The sequence below is a fragment of the Eschrichtius robustus genome, chromosome 10, assembly GCF_028021215.1.
Source record: "Eschrichtius robustus isolate mEscRob2 chromosome 10, mEscRob2.pri, whole genome shotgun sequence".
NCBI classification, from domain to species: domain Eukaryota; kingdom Metazoa; phylum Chordata; class Mammalia; order Artiodactyla; family Eschrichtiidae; genus Eschrichtius; species Eschrichtius robustus.
The window spans coordinates 109,301,307-109,322,195 of NC_090833.1; the positions used below are offsets into that span (position 1 = coordinate 109,301,307).

At 36.1% G+C, this 20,889-nt stretch overlaps 1 protein-coding gene across 2 annotated transcripts in view; it reads left to right on the top strand.

The window, feature by feature from the left end:
• FZD3 (frizzled class receptor 3) overlaps positions 1 to 20,889 on the top strand; it is a 94,838-nt gene that overhangs the window by 62,876 nt on the left and 11,073 nt on the right. The window lies entirely within an intron of this gene.

The window sequence follows — 20,889 nt, forward strand, 5'->3', positions numbered from 1 at the left end:
TATTTTGGTATCATTTTGGTAGCTACTGTTTACATATGCACCCCACCCCTTGCCTTTAGCCAGTGAACCACACTTCTTGCTCTTGTGTGGTCCCTTTCCTTGAATTGGGCTGGCCCTGTGACTTGCTTTTGATTAGTAGAATGCAGCAGAAGTGATTCTGCATGACCTTGAGACTGAGTCATAAAAAGACTTCGGCTTTTGCCAGGTCTGTTGGAATGCTTGCTCTGGGAGAAACCAGCCTCTAGTAAGAAGTCAGACTGCTCTTAAACCACAAGATGTATGGACTCCCAATCTAGTCATATATGGAAAGGCTGCATGAAGGGAAGGAAGGATGGAGAGAGATCCCTAGCCAGCTCCCACCTTTCCAGCAGTGCTAGTTAAGATGCCAGACATTTGAGTGAAGAAGTCATCTTTATATGTATGTCCAGCTCTGTCTTACATTCAGATGATTCTAGCCCCAGCTGTCATCTGACTGCAACTACATGTGAGAACCCAAGTGAAAGTCACCCAGCTGAGCCTAGTCAACTCACAGAACTGTTAGAGATAATAAATTTTTGTTTTAAGCCATTAAAACCATTTTGGTGTGGTTTCTTACACAGCAATAGATGATCAGAACAATGCATGGTGGTATGTAACAAAACACACCAGAAAGTCATATTTGATATATGTATAAATAATATGTTGTGTTACGGATATTACGTATAATCTTAAAACAAAAATGTGATTATATTTGATACAGTAGTCTACACCTAGTAGCATACTAGGGCTGGCTCACAAGAGACAGTTGTGCACATTTCTACATGACTTCACGTTCAGTGATATCACTTTGGTAGCTTGAAATAGCCATGGTTGGTGTATTTATACCACAGAAAGTGGCAGATGCTACAAACCAGGGCTTCCCTTCATCTAGAAAACCAGTTAAACATTTACCAGCACACCACTGTCTGTTACTTCCTTTTTTCACTTTACATTATCATTTCTGAATGGCTACTTATTTGGTTATTTGGATGTACCATATTTAAGTAATCCCCTATTATTAATCTATTATTTCTTTAGGGTGTATTTCTTGAAATAGAATTTCTGGATTAAATGGTGTACACATTTAAATTTTTGATAAGTATTACAAGATTATGTGCCAGAAAGATTATACCAATTTGTATTCCCCCTCCCCAACAATGAAGATATTTCCTCATACGCCACCCAACTCTTATTTTTGTATTTGGAATGCTCATACTTAAAAAAAAAATTAAGTTCTCTGTACTTCTTTTATTCTTAAAATTTTTAAAAAGATAATATATTCATGTGGTTTAAAACCCGAAAGTTACATAAGTATATGGGAAAAGGTCTCCCCTCTGTTTATACCTGTATTTCCCAGTTTCCCAGTACCCTTTTCAAGGGTAACTTGAATGTTACAAGGAATTTGTGTATCATTTCAGAGATGTTTATGAATATAAAAGCAAGTAGGTTCTTTTTTTTCTTATTTATTTATTTATTTATTTATTTATTTTTAATTTATTTATTTATATTTATTTTTGGCTGTGTTGGGTCTTCGTTTCTGTGCGAGAGCTTTCTCCAGCTGTGGCGAGCGGGGGCCACTCCTCATCACGGTGCGCGGGCCTCTCACTGTCGCGGCCTCTCCCGTTGCGGAGCACAGGCTCCAGACGCGCAGGCTCAGTAGTTGTGGCTCACGGGCTTAGGTGCTCCGCAGCACGTGGGATCCTCCCAGACCAGGGCTCGAACCCGTGTCTCCTGCATTGGCAGGCAGATTCCCAACCACTGCACCACCAGGGAAGCCCTATTTATTTATTTATTATACAGCAGGTTCTTACTCTGTTTTATACATATTAGTGTGTATATGTCAATCCCAATCTCCCAATTCATCCCACCACCATCATTGCCGCCCCCCCCCCCCCCCCCCCCCCCCCGCTTTCCCCCTTTGGTGTCCATACGTTTGCTCTCTACATCTGTGTCTCTTTCTTTTTTTTTCTCTTTTTTATTTAACATCTTTGTTGGAGTATAATTGCTTTACAATGTTGTGTTAGTTTCTGCTATATAACAAAGTGAATCAGCTATATGCATACATATATCCCCATATCCCCATATCCCCTCCCTCTTGTGTCTCCCTCCCACCTTCCTTATCCCACCCCTCTAGGTGGTCACAAAGCACCGAGCTGATCTCCTTGCGCGATGCAGCTGCTTCCCACTAGCTAGCTATTTTACATTTGGTAGTGTATATATGTCAGTGCTACTCTCTTACTTCGTCCCAGCTTACCCTTCCCTCTCCCTGTGTCCTCAAGTCCATTCTCTACGTCTGTGTCTTTACTCCTATCCTGCCCCTAGGTTCACCAGAACCACTTTTTTTTTTTTTAGATTCCATAGATATGTGTTAGCATATGGTATTTGTTTTTCTCTTTCTGACTTACTTCACTCTGCATGACAGACTCTAGGTCCATCCACCTCACTACAAATAGTTCAATTTCATTTCTTTTTATGGCTGAGTAATATTCCATTGTATATATGTGCCACTTCTCCTTTATCCATTCATCTGTTGATGGGCATTTAGGTTGCTTCCATGTCCTGGCTATTGTAAATAGTGCTGCAGTGAGCATTGTGGTACATGACTCTTTTTGAATTATGGTTTTCTCAGGGTATATGCCCAGTAGTGGGATTGCTGGGTCATATGGTAGTTCTATTTTTAGTTTTTTAAGGAACCTCCATACTGTTCTCCATAGTGGCTGTATCAATTTACATTCCCACCAACAGTGCAAGAGGGTTCCCTTTTCTCCACACCCTCTCCAGCATTTATTGTTTGTAGATTTTTTGATGATGGCCATTCTGACCAGTGTGAGGTGATATCTTATTGTAGTTTTGTTTTGCATTTCTCCAATGATTAGTGATGTTGAGCATCCTTTCATGTGTCTGTTGGCAATCTGTATATCTTCTTTGGAGAAATATTTATTTAGGTCTTCTGCCCATTTTTGGATTGGGTTGTTTGGTTTTTTGATATTGAGCTGCTTGTATATTTTGGAGATTAATCCTTTGTCTGTTGCTTCATTTGCAAATATTTTCTCTCATTCTGAGGGTTGTCTTTTCGTCTTGTTTATGGTTTCCTTTGCTGTGTAAAAGCTTTTAAGTTTTATTAAATTCCATTTGTTTATTTTTTTTTCCATTTCTCTAAGAGGTGAGTCAAAAAGGATGTTGCTGTGATTTATGTCATAGAGTGTTCTCTATGTTTTCCTCTAAGAGTTTTATAGTGTCTGGCCTTACATTTAGGTCTTTAATCCATTTTGAGTTTATTTTTGTATATGGTGTTAGGGAGTGTTCTAATTTCATTCTTTTACATGTAGCTGTCCAGTTTTCCCAGCACCACTTATTGAAGAGGCTTTCTTTTCTCCATTGTATATTCTTGCCTCCTTTATCAAAGATAAGGTGACCATATGTGCGTGGGTTTATCTCTGGGCTTTCTATCGTATTCCATTGATCTATATTTCTGTTTTTGAAAAGCAAGTATATTCTTTGTCTCCCTCTTTTTTACTCAGTAGTAACTACTTTACACACTTCATCTTGCTTTTGTCATTTAACAGTATATGTTAGAGATCAATACCTAAAGAGAAAAGGCTTCCTTAGTGTTTTTTATGACCTCATAATATGCCACTGACTGAATAAACCACATTGTTTCTAGTATCTTGCTATTGCAAACAATCTGTTTATGTATGAACAGATTTACATATATGTGATATAGTTGTATCATAAATTTTTAAAAGGATTGCTTTATCAATGATTGTAATACTTTATTGAGATACAATTGACATGTATTAGTTTCATAAAAGGTATAATTTTGATAAACATTACTAAATTGTTTTTTATAGAGGTTGTATGAATTTCTGTTACCATCTCCAATATATGAGACTACAGCTGAACCTTGAACAATGCAAGGGTTAGGGATGCTGACCCCCCATGTAGTGGAAAATCTCTGTATAACTTTTTAGTATGTATTTATTGAAAAAAATTTGTGTATAAGTGGTCTGTGCAGTTCAAACCCGTGTTGTTCAAGGGTCGACTGTATTTTTACCACACATTTGCTAATAAAATGGCCTATGAGACTTATCTGATAGGCTAAAAAATAGAATTAGCATGTAATTTTAATTTTTTTAAACTATGAGTGAGACTGAACTCTTATATTTAGATTTCATTTTCTGCAAGCTATCGATATCTTTTGCCTATTTTTCTTTAGGTGGTGGACTTATATTTACAGCCAGCCCTCCATATCTATGGGTTCTGCATCCATGGATTCATCCAACCCCAGATTAAAAATATCTGGGAAAAAAAAATTCCAGGAAGTTCCAAAAAGCAAAACTTAAATTTGCCGTGCACCAGCAACTATTTATCAATACATTGTATTTACAACTATCTACATGACATTTATATTGTATTAGGTATTATAAGTAATCTAGAAATTATTTAACGCACACAGGAGGATGTGTGTAGGTTAAATGAGAATACTGTGCCATTTTATATGAGGGATTTGAGCATCTGCGGAATTTGGTATCCATGAGAGGTCCTGAAACCAGTCCCCCAAAGATACCAAGGGAGGGGACTGTATTTGTAGTTCTTTATTTATTAACAAAATTAGCCCTTTTATCTACCATAATTTAACAATATATCTTTTGCAACAATTTTCACAGCAATTTTATGTGAGCTTTTCAATTGTCTTTTGAGTGTTGTGGCCATGCAGAAATGTCGGGACTTTATGTAGACAGATTTGTCTATGATTACTTTTACAGCTTCTAGATTTTGTGTCATACCTAGAAAGTCATTCTCCACCCCAAGTATATAAGTGCTTTCATCTTGAACTTAATGGCTTCTTTTTTGTGATAATTTTTTTTTTTTACATTTGGATTTTTGATCTACTTGGAATTCATCTTGGTATGAGATATGGTATGGCTTCAGTGTTATTTTTTTCTAGATGCTTATCTAGAATCCATTTGTTGAATAATTCATCTTTTTCTGAATGGTTTGAAATATCACATAAAATAAATACTAAAACTGTTTGCCTATGCCCCAGTATAACACAATTTTATTAAAGCTTAATGATTTATTTCTCTTCTCTTTCAGCATTTTCCTGTTAAGTCTTGCTTGTTTGTTTTTCTGTATGAAATTTAGTATCATCCTGTTTAATTCAGATAACTATGTTGGTATTTTTATTGGAATTGTGTTCAAATTTATGACTAAATCAAGGAGATTTTGCATTTTTATGATAGTGATTCTAGCAAAGAACACTTTAAAGGAAATATGTTTTAAAGCTTCTTCAAATACATCACTCATTTTTCTTATTAAAAGTATTCCTAGGTGTTTTATCTCTTTTGTTACTATGGTTGTATTCGTTTGCTAGGGCTACCATAACAAGGTACCACAGACTGGGTGGCTTAAACAACAGAAATTTATTTTCTCCCAGTTTTGGAGACTGGAAGTCTAAGATCAAGGTGCCAGCATAGTCCATTTCCTCTGAGGCCTCTCTTCTTGGCTTGTGGGGGGCCACTCTCTTAGTATTTCCTCACATGGTTTTTACTGGTGGTCTTTTTCCTCATATGATCTTTTCTCACATGGTGCATCCCTGGTATCTATGTGTCCAAATTTCCTCTTCTTATAAGGACGTCAATCAGATTGGTTTAGGGTTCACCCATATAACCTCATTTAACCTTAATTACCTCTTTAAAGGCTCTATCTCTAATAAATCACATTCTGAGGTACTGGGAGTGAGGGTTTCAACATGTGAATTTTAGGAGGACCCATAACAATGGCAAATGAAGACTTTTCTTTCTTTTACCTACTAACTGATATATATATTATCGTATATATGTATATATGATTTCTGTATTTTACTTTTTACCTAGTGACCTTCCTTATGATATATAATAGTTTTTACTTTATTCTCAGCTTTTCCAGGAATAAAATTATTATTATTTATAAATAATAATAATTGTATCTCCCTTTTTGTAGTTTTTATACCCTGAATTTATTTCTTTTGTTTAATTGCAGTCTGTTAGAACTGTTGAAACAAGGTTAAGAGTGGTGGTGGTGACCTAAATGGGAAGGAAATCCAAAAAAGAGGGGATATGTGTATACATATGGCTGATTGACTCTGCTGTGCAGTAGAAACTAACACAACATTGTAAAGCAACTATGCTCCAACAAAAATTTTAAAAAGGAAAAAAAAAATAAGCTCACCAGAAAAAAACGAAAGAGTGGTAGTGGTAAATACTCTTCTTGTATTCCTGACTTTAATGCAAATATTTAGTGCCTTTGGTGTTCCCGTTAAGCATGATATAATTATTTTGTCACCTTAAGAGCTTATTCATCATCTGTATGTATTTTATTACAGTATTTAAAAGCCAAGAATAGATTCTTAATTTTATCAAACACCTTTTTGGCATACGTGAAAATGATTGTATATATTTTCCTGTTGATCCAACAATGTGCTGAATTTATAAATCAGTTTCCTAATATTGAACTGTCCTTGCATTTCTATATTTGGTCATGACTTATTCTTTGAATTTGCTGTTGAATTCTGTTTGCATACAAGTTCATAAATGAGACATATATAGTTTTATTGTTTTATAGAGTTATGTTGAGTTAGGTGCAGTGTTCTTGCTTCTGGAATCAGTTTTTTAAATATTTTTCTGTCATTTGTTTTCATTAATTTTTAAGTTTATTGAAATGGCATTGAGCAATGTAATCTCTTAAGATTATTTTAGTTTTGTTCTCTTTGTAATTTTGTAATTATTATCATTTCTCTGTGTGTGTGTGCGTGTATATGTGTGTGCATGTGTGTGTGTGTATTTGCTGTTTTTGTCCCTTTGTTGTTTTGATCAGGCTAGAGAATTTTTTTTTCAAATATTGAAGTTTAGGGTTTATTAATTTGTTTTTTGGTCTTGAAATTACTTAATTTCTTCTTTTATCTTCATTAATTCCTTCCATTTCTTTTTACTTTATTGATGGATAACACAGTTAATATTCTTAGATAACTATTAGTCTATTAATTTGACTTATGGTTTCTTGTTCTGCAGAAGTTTTAAGTTTTTAATAATCAAAACTGTCCATCTTTTCCTTTTTTAACTTCTTTATTTCATATTACTCTTTAAAAAGGGCCTTCTGCACCCGTTATAAAAATGTTCTTAATTCTTTTCATACTTTTATAATTTGCTTTTATCTGTCTAGATTTTATTTTTCTTTATTGTGTGAGGTGGCATCTAAATTGTTTTGTTTTCAGGTAGACTGCCAACCATTTCAACGTCACTTATTAAATAGTCTATCTTTTCCCCATTTATTTGAAATACTTTTATGATATACTTAACTTTCCATGTTCTGTGAAAAATCCTACTGATCTTTTTGGATAGCATCAACTTTATAGGATTAATTTGGGGGATAATTGAATTGACATCTTTAAATCATTGAATATTTCCATATAGAAATATGGAGTATTTATCCATTTACTTCAGTTTTTTTCTATGTCCTTTGATAGCGTTTTATTATTTTCTTTTTCTTTCTTGTTAGGTTTATTCCTAGGTGTTTTATAGTTTTTGTTGATATTATAAATGAAATTGTTTTCATTATGTTTCTTTTCTGGTTATTGGTGGTATATAGGAAAACATTCAATTTTTGCATATTAATCTTGTCCAACTTAGTTACTGAATCCTTTGATTGTTTCTTTTTGTTTTTCAGTTTCTCTTGGATTTTCTGGATAGTCTTTTTGTCTCTTTGTTCCCAGTTATTATACTAGTGTTTTGTTTTTTTTTAAATTTTCTTTCTTTTAAGGGTATCTTATTAAATTGACTAATCTTATTCTCTATAGCTCCAGAGGACAGAACTAGGACAGATGGGCAGAATGGCTAGAGCTGTTTGAACATGGAAGAGACAACTTTGTATTTTATCATAACCACTGTACTGATTATATTCATAGAACAACTAAATTAAAAGCAAATTAATTTGTTAGGTAAAGAGTAAGACTAGATGACTTCTAAGTCTAAATGATAAGTTGAAAGTATAAAGAGAGAGAATCAAGGAGTGACTTTAAGAACACCTATATAGAGGGTAGTGGGGGACAAAAGGATAGTAGAGCAGGAGTAAGAGGTCAAGAAGAAAGGGTAATGCCTGGTTAGGAGATTAAACCCGACTATGCAGTATCGTAGAAGCTGGGAAGATGAAAGTTTTGTAAAGTATGAGATGGTCATCAATAACTGATACTATGTAGAAGTGTTTGAAAAAAAAAAAGCAAGCCAAAAAGAAGCCATTGTATTTGTTAATGAGAAGGTTATTTGTGATCTACTTTAGTGATTCTTTTTTTTTAATTTTTAATTATTTTTTTTTATAGAAGTATAGTTGATTTACAATGTTGTGTTAGTTTCTGCTGTACAGCAAAGTGAGTCAGTTATACATATACATATATCCAACTCTTTTTCATTTTCTGTTCCCATATAGGTCATTACAGAGTATTGAATAGAGTTCCCTGTGCTATACAGTAGGTTCTTATTAGTTATCTGTTTTACATATAGTAGTATGTAGATGTCAATCCCAGTCTCCCAATTTATCCTTCCCCCCCCTTTCCCCCTTGGTAACCATAAGTTTGTTTTCTACATCTGTGACTCAGTTTCTGTTTTGTAAATAGGTTCCTTTGTACCATTTTTTTAGATTCCACATATAAGCGGTATCATATATTTGTCTTTCTCTGTCTGACTTGCTTCTCTCAGTATGACAATCTCTAGGTCCATCCATGTCACTGCAAATGGCTTTATTTCGCTCTTTTTTATGGCTGAGTAATATTCCACTGTATGTATGTACCACATCTTCTTTATCCATTCCTCCGTCGATGGACATTTAGGTTGCTTCCATGTCCTGGGTATTGTAAATAGTGCTTCAGTGAACATTGGGGTGCATATATCCTTTTGAATTATGGTTTTCTCCAGATATATCCCCAGGAGTGAGATTGCTGGATCATATGATAGCACTGTTTTTAGTTTTTTAAGGAATCTCCATACTGTTGTCCATAGTGGCTGTACCAGTTTACTTTCCCACCAACAGCGTAGGAGGGTTCCCTTTTCTCCACACCCTCTCCAGCATTTATTGTTTGTAGATTTTTTGGTGATGGCCATTCTAACTGGTGTGAGGTGATACTTCTTTGTAGTTTTGATTTTCATTTCTTTAATAATTAGTGATGTTGAGCATGTCTTCATGTGCCTCTTGGCCATCTGTATGTCTTCTTTGGAGAAATGTCTATTTAGATCTTCTGCCCATTTTTTAATTGGGTTGTTTGTTTTTTTTGATATTGAGCTGCATGAGCTGTTTGTATATTTTGGAGATTAATGCCTTGTCGGTCACGTCGTTTGCAAATATTTTCTCCCATTCTGTGGGTTTTCTTTTCATTTTGTTAATGGTTTCCTTTGCTGTGCAAAAGCTTTTAAGTTTAATTAGGTCCCATTTGTTTATTTTTGTTTTTATTTTCATTACCCTTGGAGGTGGATCAAAAAAGATCTTGCTGCTATTTATGTCAGAGAGTGTTCTGCCTGTGTTTTCCTCTAAGAGTTTTATAGTATCCAGTCTTACATTTAGGTCTCTAATCCATTTTGATTTATTTTTGTGTATGGTATTAGAGAATGTTCTAATTTCATTCTTTTACATGTAGCTGTCCAGTTTTCCCAGCACCACTTATTGAAGAGACTATCTTTTCTCCATTGTATATTCTTGCCTCCTTTGTCATAGATTAGGTGATCATGCTTTTAGTGACTCTTCTTAATTTTGGTTCTTAACTATTCTATGGTTTCTTTAATTTGTATTTTCATCTAGATTATCAGCTTGGTATGAACACTTGTCAAACCTTATGTGAACACTTGTCAAACCTTACTTCTGTTTATAAGTCTCATGGGGCTTTTTGAATAGCATTATTCTTAAGAGTAGTAGATAGTCCATAAATATTTGTTGTTTGACTTTTATGTAAATCCTAGAGGAACTACACCTTAGCTGCCAGTTATGACTGTGGTTTAAGTTCCATGTTTTGAACTTACCAGTCCAACTATAATCATGTGCCAGTTAGAGATAAAATGTAATAAGAAAAAATTTTAAACAGAGTCAGGCTAAAAGGCAAAATAAACTAATTTGTAGAGTAGAAATGCAAGATGATGACTAGAGATAAAAACAGGGGCTACTAGAATCTAGCTCTGAAGTGGCTGGAGGTGGCTAGGGCATTCAGTTTTTATGGGATATAGGGAGGTAAAAGTGTCACATGGGAGTCAGGACCAGAACTAGGTGCACTGGTTAAAAGTAGGAATTGGAAATGGGACTCTCCTGCTCATGAAAGGAAGTTGTTTAAAAGGTACAACTGTTCCCTGAAGCTGTATTTAGTATAAAAATACTTAAAATACTTATCTAGAGATGTGGGAGGGCCAAACTGCAATGACTCAGTACCTGAACCTGCAGTACCTGATAATGTCTGGAGTGTGCAGTCAAGAATATTAGACTTGGTTTTTAACTAGGGCCTCATGGGTACTGGTGAAGACGAAAAGGAATGAAACAAGTGAGATATATGGAGGGAGTGAGAGAGAGAGAAAGACAGAGGGAGAACTCTCTCATGCAAGATCTGTAAACTAAAATTCCAAAGCACAATGAAACAAAAAAGCAAAACCTAGAAAGACGTCCAATAAAAACAATCAGAAGATGGATTAACTCCCAGATGAAATAAAAATAATAAAAAAAATTTTTAAAGACTTATTTTTAAAGTAAGTATGTTTAGGATTCTTCAGAAGGTAAATAATAAAAACCACTTTAAAGGAATAAGAAATTATGATAAATTAGCAGAAATGAAATAAGAATAGACAAATATAAAAACCAATTAGCTTAGAAATGAAGTTATGGGAATTAAGTCAATAGATGGAATGAACTCTAAAGTAGACATGACTGAAGAGCAAATTAGTGAAATGGAAAATTGTCCTGAAGAGATCACCCAGAATGCAGAATGTAGAGAGACATAAAATACTCAAAGTTATCTAATTATGCCATTAAAAGATATTTAAAAAATTAGGTTGAGGGACTTCATATACATCTTATGGGAGTTCTAGAACAGGGGGCCATAAGAATGACTAAGAAGTGATAACTAAAGCGCTAATGTCTGAATATTTCAGAATTGAAAACTTGAGTTCTCAGATTAAGAGTACAGTCTGCATACTAAGCAGAACAAATAAAAACCAATCACAATGAGAAACATTCATTGCAACTATAAGACAGAAGGATAGAGACAAACTTAAAAGCTACCAGAGAGAACAAATAAATCTCAAAAAGATTATCAATTACACAAGCTTTTCCACAGCAACCATAGAAGCTAGAAGATAATGAACTAATGTCTTTAAAATGCTTAGAGATGATGAGTTTATCCATCTAAACCACCATTCAAGATTGAGGACAAAATAAAGACATTTTTGGGGAAAGACTAAAATAATTTATCTCTGGCATACCCTATCTGTAAGAAATTCTAAAGGGCATCCTTTAGCAAGAAGAAAAGAGAACCCCAAAGACAGGAGTGGAGTGTACTTTTTGGCAAAGTTAATTAACAATAATAATAACAGAACCAGTTCTTTTTGTAAAGGTTGTTCTGAATGTCTGGAACATAATAACAAGGAGTATAGGTAGCTAAAGTGTGCTAGGAACATAATCTTGTTCAAGGAGATGGAGGTGCTGAATAATTTTTTTTATACTACTCCACCTTGATTTTTATTTATAGCACAAACAAAATAGTACATTAGAGCAAACTTTAAAAAGAAATGAAAGCCTCAAAATCTCACTCTCTAACCATATTGTTTTTAGTTTTCCTTTTGTCTCATTTTGAAAACATAATTTAAAATAGTTGAATCATGGTGTATGTATACATATGTATCCTGGTTACGTCAAGTAACATTACCCTATAAGCTATTTTCCAAGTTGCTACATAGTTTCCATATTTACGATCTTTAGCGGTTGCAAAATAATCCGTATTTACTTGTCCCCTTTGCTGTTGTTGCTCATTTAGACTGGTTTTTTTTGAAGTTTAGAATTTTATTTATTTTTTTATACAGAAGGTTCTTATTAGTTTTCCATTATATACATATTAGTATATGCCAATCCCAGTCTCCCAATTCATCACACCACCACCACCCCCCTGCCACTTTACCCACTTGGTGTCCATACATTTGTTCTCTATATCTGTGTCTCTATTTCTGCCTTGCAAACCGGTTCATGTGTACCATTTGTCTAGGTTCCACATATATGTGTTAATATATGATATTTGTTTTTCTCTTTCTGACTTACTTCACTCTGTATGACAGTCTCTAGATCCATCCACGTCTCTACAAATGATGCAATTTCGTTCCTTTTAATGGCTGAGTAATATTCTATTGTATATATGTACCACATCTTCTTTATCCGTTCGTCTGTTGATGAACATTTAAGTTGCTTCCATGACCTGGCTATTGTAAATAGTGCTGCAGTGAACATTGGGGTGAATGTGTCTTTTGAATTATGGTTTTCTCTGGGTATATGTCCAGTAGTGGGATTGCTGGGTCATATGGTAATTCTGTTTCTAGTTTTTTAAGGAACCTCCATACTGTTCTCCATAGTGGCTGTATCAATTTACCTTCCCACCAACAAACAGTGCAAGAGGGGTTCCCTTTTATCCACACCCTCTCCAGCATTTGTTGTTTGTAGATTTTCTGATGATGCCCATTGTAACTGGTGTGAAGTGATACCTCATTGTAGTTTTGATTTGCATTTCTCTAATAATTAGTGATGTTGAGCAGCTTTTCATGTGCTTCTTGGCCATCTGTATGTCTTCTTTGGAGAAATGTCTATTTAGGTCTTCTGCCCATTTTTTGATTGGGTTGTTTGTTTTTTTAATATTGAGCTGCATGAGCTATTTATATATTTTGGAGATTAATCCTTTGTCCATTGATTCATTTGCAAATATTTTCTCCCATTCTGAGGGTTGTCTTTTCATCTTGTTTGTAGTTTCCTTTGCTTTGCAAAAGCTTTTAAGTTTCATTAGGTCCCATTTGTTTATTTTTGTTTTTATTTCCATTTCTCTAGGAGATGGATCAAAAAAGATCTTGCTGTGATTTATGTCAAAGAGTGTTCTTCCTATGTTTTCCTCTAAGAGTTTTACAGTGTCTGGTCTTACATCCATTTTGTAGGTCTTTAATCCATTTTGAGTTTATTTTTGTGTATAGTGTTAGGGAGTGTTCTAATTTCATTCTTTTACATGTAGCTGTACAGTTTTCCCAGCATCACTTATTGAAGAGACTGTCTTTTCTCCATTGTATATCCTTGCCTCCTTTGTCATAGATTAGTTGACCATAGGTGCGTGGGTTTATCTCTGGGCTTTCTATCTTGTTCCATTGATCTATGTTTCTGTTTTTGTGCCAGTACCATATTGTCTTGATTACTGTAGCTTTGTAGTATAGTCTGAAGTCAGGGAGTCTGATTCCTCCAGCTCCGTTTTTTTCCCTCAAGACTGCTTTGGCTATTCGGGGTCTTTTGTGTCTCCCTACAAATTTTAAGATTATTTGTTCTAGTTCCGTAAAAAATGCCATTGCTAATTTGATAGGGATTGCATTGAATCTGTAGATTGCTTTGGGTAGTATAGTCATTTTCACAGTGTTGATTCTTCCAATCCAAGAACATGGTATATCTCTCCATCTGTCTGTATCATCTTTAATTTCTTTCATCAGTGTCTGATAGTTTTCTCCATACAGGTCTTTTGTCTCCCTAGGTAGGTTTATTCCTAGGTATTTCATTCTTTTTGTTGCAGTGGTAAATGGGAGTGTTTCCTTAATTTCTGTTTCAGATTTTTCATCGTTAGTGTATAGGAATGCAAGAGATTTCTGTGCATTAATTTTGTATCCTGCAACTTTACCAAATTCGTTGATTAGCTGTAGTAGTTTTCTGGTGGCATCTTTAGGATTCTCTATGTATAGTATCATGTCATCTGCAAACAGTGACAGTTTTACTTCTTCTTTTCCAATTTGTATTCCTTTTATTTCTTTTTCTTCTCTGATTGCCCTGGCTAGGACTTCCAAAACTATGTTGAATAATAGTGGTGAGAGTGGACATCCTTGTCTTGTTCCTGATCTTAGAGGAAATGCTTCCAGTTTTTCACCATTGAGAATGATGTTTGCTGTGGGTTTGTTGTATATGGCCCTTATTATGTTGAGGTAGGTTCCCTCTATGCCCCCTTTCTGGAGAGTTTTTATCATAAATGGGTGTTGAATTTTGTCAAAAGCTTTTTCTGCATCTGTTGAGATGATCATATGGTTTTTATTCTTCAGTTTGTTAATATGGTGTATCACATTGATTGATTTGTGTATACTGAAGAATCCTTGCATCCCTGGGATAAATCCCACTTGATCATGGTATATGATCCTTTTAATGTGTTGTTGGATTCTGTTTGCTAGTATTTTGTTGAGGATTTTTGCATCTATATTCATCAGTGATATTGGTCTGTAATTTTCTTCTTTTGTAGTATCTTTGTCTGGTTTTGGTATCAGGGTGATGGTGGCCTCATAGAATGAGTTTGGGAGTTTTCCTTCCCCTGCAATTTTTTGGAAGAGTTTGAGAAGGATAGGTGTTAGCTCTTCTCTAAATGTTTGATAGAATTCACCTGTGAAGCCATCTGGTCCTGGACTTCTGTTTGTTGGAAGATTTTTAATCACAGTTTCAATTTCATTACTTGTGATTGGTCTGCTCATAGTCTCTATTTCTTTCTGGTTCAGTCTTGGAAGGTTATACCTTTCTAAGAATTTGTCCATTTCTTCCAGGTTGTCCATTTTATTGGCATAAAGTTGCTTGTAGTAGTCTCTTATGATGCTTTGTATTTCTGTGGTGTCTGTTGTAACTTCTCCTTTTTCATTTCTAATTTTATTGATTTGAGTCTTCTCCCTTTTTTTCTTGATGAGTCTGGCTAATGGTTTATCAATTTTGTTTGTATTCTAAAAGGAGCAGCTTTTAGTTTTATTGATCTTTGCTATTGTTTTCTTTGTTTCTATTTCATTTATTTCTGCTCTCATCTTTATGATTTCTTTTCTTCTGGTAACTTTGGGTTTTGTTTGTTCTTCTTTCTCTAGTTCCTTTAGGTGTAAGGTTAGATTGTTTATTTAAGATTTTTCTTGTTTCTTGAGGTAGGCTTGTACTGCTATAACCTTTCCTCTTAGAACTGCTTTTACTGCATCCCATAGGTTTTGGATCGTTGTGTTTTCGTTGTAATTTGTCTCTAGGTATTTTTTGACTTCCTCTTTGATTTCTTCAGTGATCTCTTGGTTATTTAGTAACATATTGTTTAGCCTCCATGTGTTTGTGTTTTTTACGTTTTTTTCCCTGTAATTCATTTCTAATCTCATAGCATTGTGGTCAGAAAAGATGCTTGATATGATTTCAATTTTCTTAAATTTACAGATGCTTGATTTATGACCCAGGATGTGATCTATCCTGGAGAATGTTCCGTGTGCACTTGAGAAGAAAGTGTAATCTGCTGTTTTTGGATGGAATGTCCTATATATATCAATTAAGTCTATCTGGTCTATTGTGTCATTTAAAGCTTGTGTTTCCTTATTAATTTTCTGTCTGGATGATCTGTCCATTGGTGTAAGTGAGGTGTTAAAGTCCCCACTGTTATTGTGTTACTGTTGATTTCCTCTTTTATAGCTGTTAGCAGTTGCCTTATGTACTGAGGTGCTCCTATGTTGGGTGCATATATATTTATAATTGCTATATCTTCTTCTTGGATTGATCCCTTGATCATTATGTAGTGTCCTTCCTTGTCTCTTGTAACATTCTTTATTTTAAAGTCTATTTTATCTCATATGAGTATTGCTACTCCAGCTTTCTTTTGATTTCCATTTGCATGGAATATCTTTTTCCCTCCCCTCACTTTCAGTCTGTATGTGTCCCTAGGTCTGAAGTGGGTCTCTTGTAGACAGCATATATATGGGTCTTGATGCTGAATTCTCTTAGCTTTTGCTTGTCTGTAAAGCTTTTGATTTCTCCTTCGAATCTGAATGAGATCCTTGCCGGGTAGAGTAATCTTGGTTGTAGTTTCTTTCCTTTCATCACTTTAAGTATATCATGCCACTCCCTTCTTGCTTGTAGAGTTTCTGCTGAGAAATAAGCTGTTAACCTTACGGGAGTTCCCTTGTATGTTATTTGTTGTTTTTCCCTTGTTGCTTTCAATAATTTTTCTTTGTCTTTAATTTTTATCAATTTGATTACTGTGTGTCTCGGCGTGTTTCTCCTTGGGTTTATCCTGCCTGGGACTCCTTGCGCTTCCTGGACTTGGGTGGCTATTTCCTTTCCCATGTTAGGGAAGTTTTCGACTATAATCTCTTCAAATATTTTCTCGGGTCCTTTCTCTCTCTCTTCTCCTTCTGGGACCCCTATAATGCGAATGTTGTTGCATTTAATGTTGTCCCAGAAGTCGCTTAGGCTGTCTTCATTTCTTTTCATTCTTTTTTCTTTATTCTGTTACACAGCAGTGAATTCCACCATTCTGTCTTCCAGGTCACTTATCCGTTCTTCTGCCTCAGTTATTCTGCTATTGATTCCTTGTAGTGTATTTTTAATTTCAGTTATTGTGTTGTTCATCTCTGTTTGTTTGTTCTTTAATTCTTCGAGGTGCTTGTTCTTTAATTCTTCTAGGTCTTTGTTAAACATTTCTTGCATCTTCTCGATCTTTGCCTCCATTCTTTTTCCAAGGTCCTGGATCATCTTCAGTATCATTATTCTGAATTCTTTTATCTGGAAGGTTTCGTATCTCCATTTAGTTGTTTTTCTGGTGTTTTATCTTGTTCCTTCATCTTGTACATAGCCCTCTGCCTTTTCTTCTTGTCTTTCTTTCTGTGAATGTGATTTTTGTTCCACAGGCTGCAGGATTGTAGTTCTTCTTGCTTCTGCTGTCTGCCCTCTGGTGGATGAGGCTATCTAAGAGGCTTGTGCAAGTTTCCTGATGGGAGGGACTGGTGGTGGGTAGAGCTAGGTGTTGCTCTGGTGGGCAGAGCTCAGTAAAACATTAATCCTCTTGTCTCCTGATGGGTGGGGCTGTGTTCCCTCCCTGTTGGTTGTTTGGCCTGAGGCGACCCAACACTGGAGCCTACCTGGCTCTTTGGTGGGGCTAATGGCGGACTCTGGGAGGGCTTATGCCAAGGAGTACTTCCCAGAACTTCTGCTGCCAGTGTCCTTGTCCTCATGGTGAGACACAGCCACCCCCTGCCTCTGCAGGAGACCCTCCAACACTAGCAGTTAGGTCTGGTTCAGTCTCCCCTGGGGTCACTGCTCCTTCCCCTGGGTCCCGAAGTGCACACTACTTTATGTGTGCCCTCCCAGAGTGGAGTCTCTGTTTTCCCCAGTCCTGTTGAAGTCCTACAATCAAATCCCACTAGCCTTCAAAGTCTGATTCTTTAGGAATTCCTCCTCCCGTTGCCGGACCCCCAGGTTGGGAAGCCTGACGTGGGGCTGAGAACCTTCACTCCAGTGAGTGGACTTCTGTGGTATAAGTGTTCTCCAGTTTGTGAATCACCCACCCAGCAGTTATGGGATTCGATTTTATTGTGATTGCGCCCCTCCTAGTATCTCACTGTGGCTTCTCCTTTGTCTTTGGATGTGAGGTATCTTTTTTGGTGATTTCCAGTTTCTTCCTGTCGATGATTGTTCAGCAGTTAGTTGTGATTCCGGTGCTCTCGCAAGAGGGAGTGAGTGCACGTCCTTCTACTCTGCCATCTTGAACCAGTCTCTAGCAGTGCTGAATAATTTTCAATGTAATTTTTTTCTCATAAAATGAAGTATAAGTATATATTGTAATGTATGTGAGTATTTATTGGGCACTTAACTATGTGCCAGACACTGGTCTAGGCTCTGGGGATAAAACCATTGGGGAAAAAAACTCCTCATGGAGTTTATACTTTAGAAGGAGTAAACTATATATTGTTTAAAAGCAGCAGTATAACCCAAACAGACTTGAAAGAAATACATTGGTAAATAGGAAAAGATACACCTTGAAGATGTGCTGGTATGATGAAGTAAAAAGCTGATGTGGCAATATTAACGTCACATAAAATACTGTTAAAGGTGAAGAGCACTAAAAAAGTAAATTGGGCAGCTAGAGCATTTATGTAACGCCTAACATAGGCTTAAAAGAGAAACATGACAGGATTAGAAGGAAAACTGATGAGCCCACAGTTTAGCATACCTCTATTAAAATGGATAGGTAAACAGAAAATTAGTCAAGAAAACATGTGTACCTCGTTTTATTGCACTTCGCTTTATTGTGCTTTGCAGATACTGCATTTTTTACAAATTGAAGGTTTGTGGCAGCCCTGTGTTGAGCAAGTCTATTGGTACCATTTTTCCAACAGCATTTGCTCACTTCCTGTCTCTATGTCACATTTTGGTAATTCTCACATTACAGACATACCTCAGAGATATTGCAGGTTTGGTTCTGGACCACTGCAATAAAGCAAATATCACAATAAAACAAGTCACACAAATTTTTTGGTTTCCATGTGCATATAAAAGGCTCTCCTTGGACCTCCCTATTAGCTTAGACACAACAATATTGAAATCAGGCCAGCTAACCTTACAATGGTCTGTAAGGGTTCAAGTGAAAGGGAGAGTTGCACATCTCTCACTTGAAATGAAAAGCTAGAAATGATCAAGCTTAGTGAGGAAGGCATGTTGAAAGTCGAAACAGGGGAAAAGTTAGGCCTCTTGAACCAAACAGTTAGCCAAGTTATGAATGCAAAGGGAAAGTTCTCGAAGGAAATTAAAAGTGCTATTCCAGTGAACACACTAATGATAAGAAAGTGGAACAGCCTTATTGCCAATATAAAGAAAGTTTTAGTGGTCTGGATAGAAGGTCAAACCAGCCACAACATTCCCTTAAACCAAAGCCTAATCCAGAGCAAGGCCTTAACTCTCTTCAATTCTATGAAGGCCGAGAGATGAGGAAGCTGCAGAAGAAAAGTTTGAAGCTAGCAGACATTGATTCATGAGATTTAAGGAAAGAGGCCATCTCTATAACATAAAAGTGCAAGGTGAAGCAGCAAGTGCTGATGTGGAAGCTGCAGCAAGTTATCCAAAAGACCTAGCTAAGATAATTCATGAAGGTGGCTGCACTGAACAACAGATTTTCAATGTAGATGAAAGTCTTATATTGGAAGAGGGTGCCACCAGGACTTTCATAGCTAGAGGGGAGAAGTCAGTGCCTGGCTTGAGAGCTTCAAAGGACAGGGTGTCTCTCTTGTTAGGGGCTAATGTAGCTGGTGAGTTTTAAGTTGAAGCTAATGTTCATTTACCATTCTGAATTATGCTAAATCTACTCTGCCTGTGCTCTCTAAATGGAAAAACAAAGTCTGGATGACAGCACAACTGTTTACAACATGGTTTACTGAAGCCCACTGTTGAGATCTACTGCTCAGAAAAGAAAAGATTCCTTTGAAAATGTTACTGCTTATTGACAATGCATCTGGTCACCCAAGTGCTCTGATGGAGATGTACAAGATTAATGTTGTTTTCATGCCTGCCTACCCAACATCCACTCTGCAGCCCACAGATCAAGGAGTAATTTCAACTTTCAAGTCTTTATTATTTAAGAAATATACTGTTTTGGTTTTTTTTTTTGTCACACGCTGCTCAGCTTGTGGGATCTTAGTTCCCCTACCAGGGATTGAACCCAGGCCACTGCAGTGAAAGCGCCAAGTTCTAGCCACTGGACCACCAGGGAATTCCCATAAGAAATTACACTGTTTGAGGCTATAGCTGCCATAGATAGTGATTCCTCTGATGGACCTGGGCAAAGTCAATTGAAAACCTTCTGGAAAGGATTCACCATTCTGGATGCCATTAAGAACATTCATGATTCATGGGAAGAGGTCAAAATATCAACATTAACAGGAGTTTGAAAGAAGTTGATTTCAACCCTCATGGATGACTTGGAGGGCTTTAAGACTTCAGTGGAGGAAGTAACTGCAGATATAGTGGAAGTAGCAAGAGAACTAGAATTAGAAGTGCAGCCTTAAAGATGTGACTAAATTGCTACAATCTCATGATAAAACTTTAATGGATGAGGAGTTGCTTTTTATGGGTGACCATGAACAAACTGATTTCTCAAGGTGGAATCTACTCCTGGTGAAGATGCTGTGAAGATTGTTGAAATGACAACAGAGGATTTAGAATATTATATAAACTTAGTTGATAAAGCAGTGGCAGGGTTTGAGAGGATTAGCTCCAGTTTTGAAAGAAGTTCTACTTTGGGTAAAATGCTATCAAACAGCATTGCCTGCTACAGAGAAATTGTTCATGAAAGGAAGAGTCAATGGATGAGGCACACTTCACTGTGGTCTTATTTTAAGAAATTGTCATGGCCACCCAGCCTTCAGCAGCCACCCACCCTGATCAGCCAGCAGCCTTCAACACCGAGGCGAGACCCTCCACACAAAAAGAGTACAACTCACTGAAGGCTCAAGTGATGGTTGGCATTTTTTAGCAATAAAGTATTTTTTAATTAAGGTATGAACATTGTTATTTAGACACGTATGAGTAAATATCGCATACTTATTCAACTACATTATAGTGTAAACATAACTTTTATATGTACTGGGAAACAAAATTATCCCCATGACTCACATTATTGTGGTATTTGCTTTATTGTGGTGGTCTGGAACTAGACTTACAATATCTCTGAGGATGCCTATATAGAAGATTTGAACAACACAACTAATAAAGTTGATCTAATACATATAGAAAATTTTGTACCCAACAAATAGAGAGTAAGCATTATTTTTGAGCACACAAGGAATACTTTAAAAAATGGACTGTGTCCTAAATCAC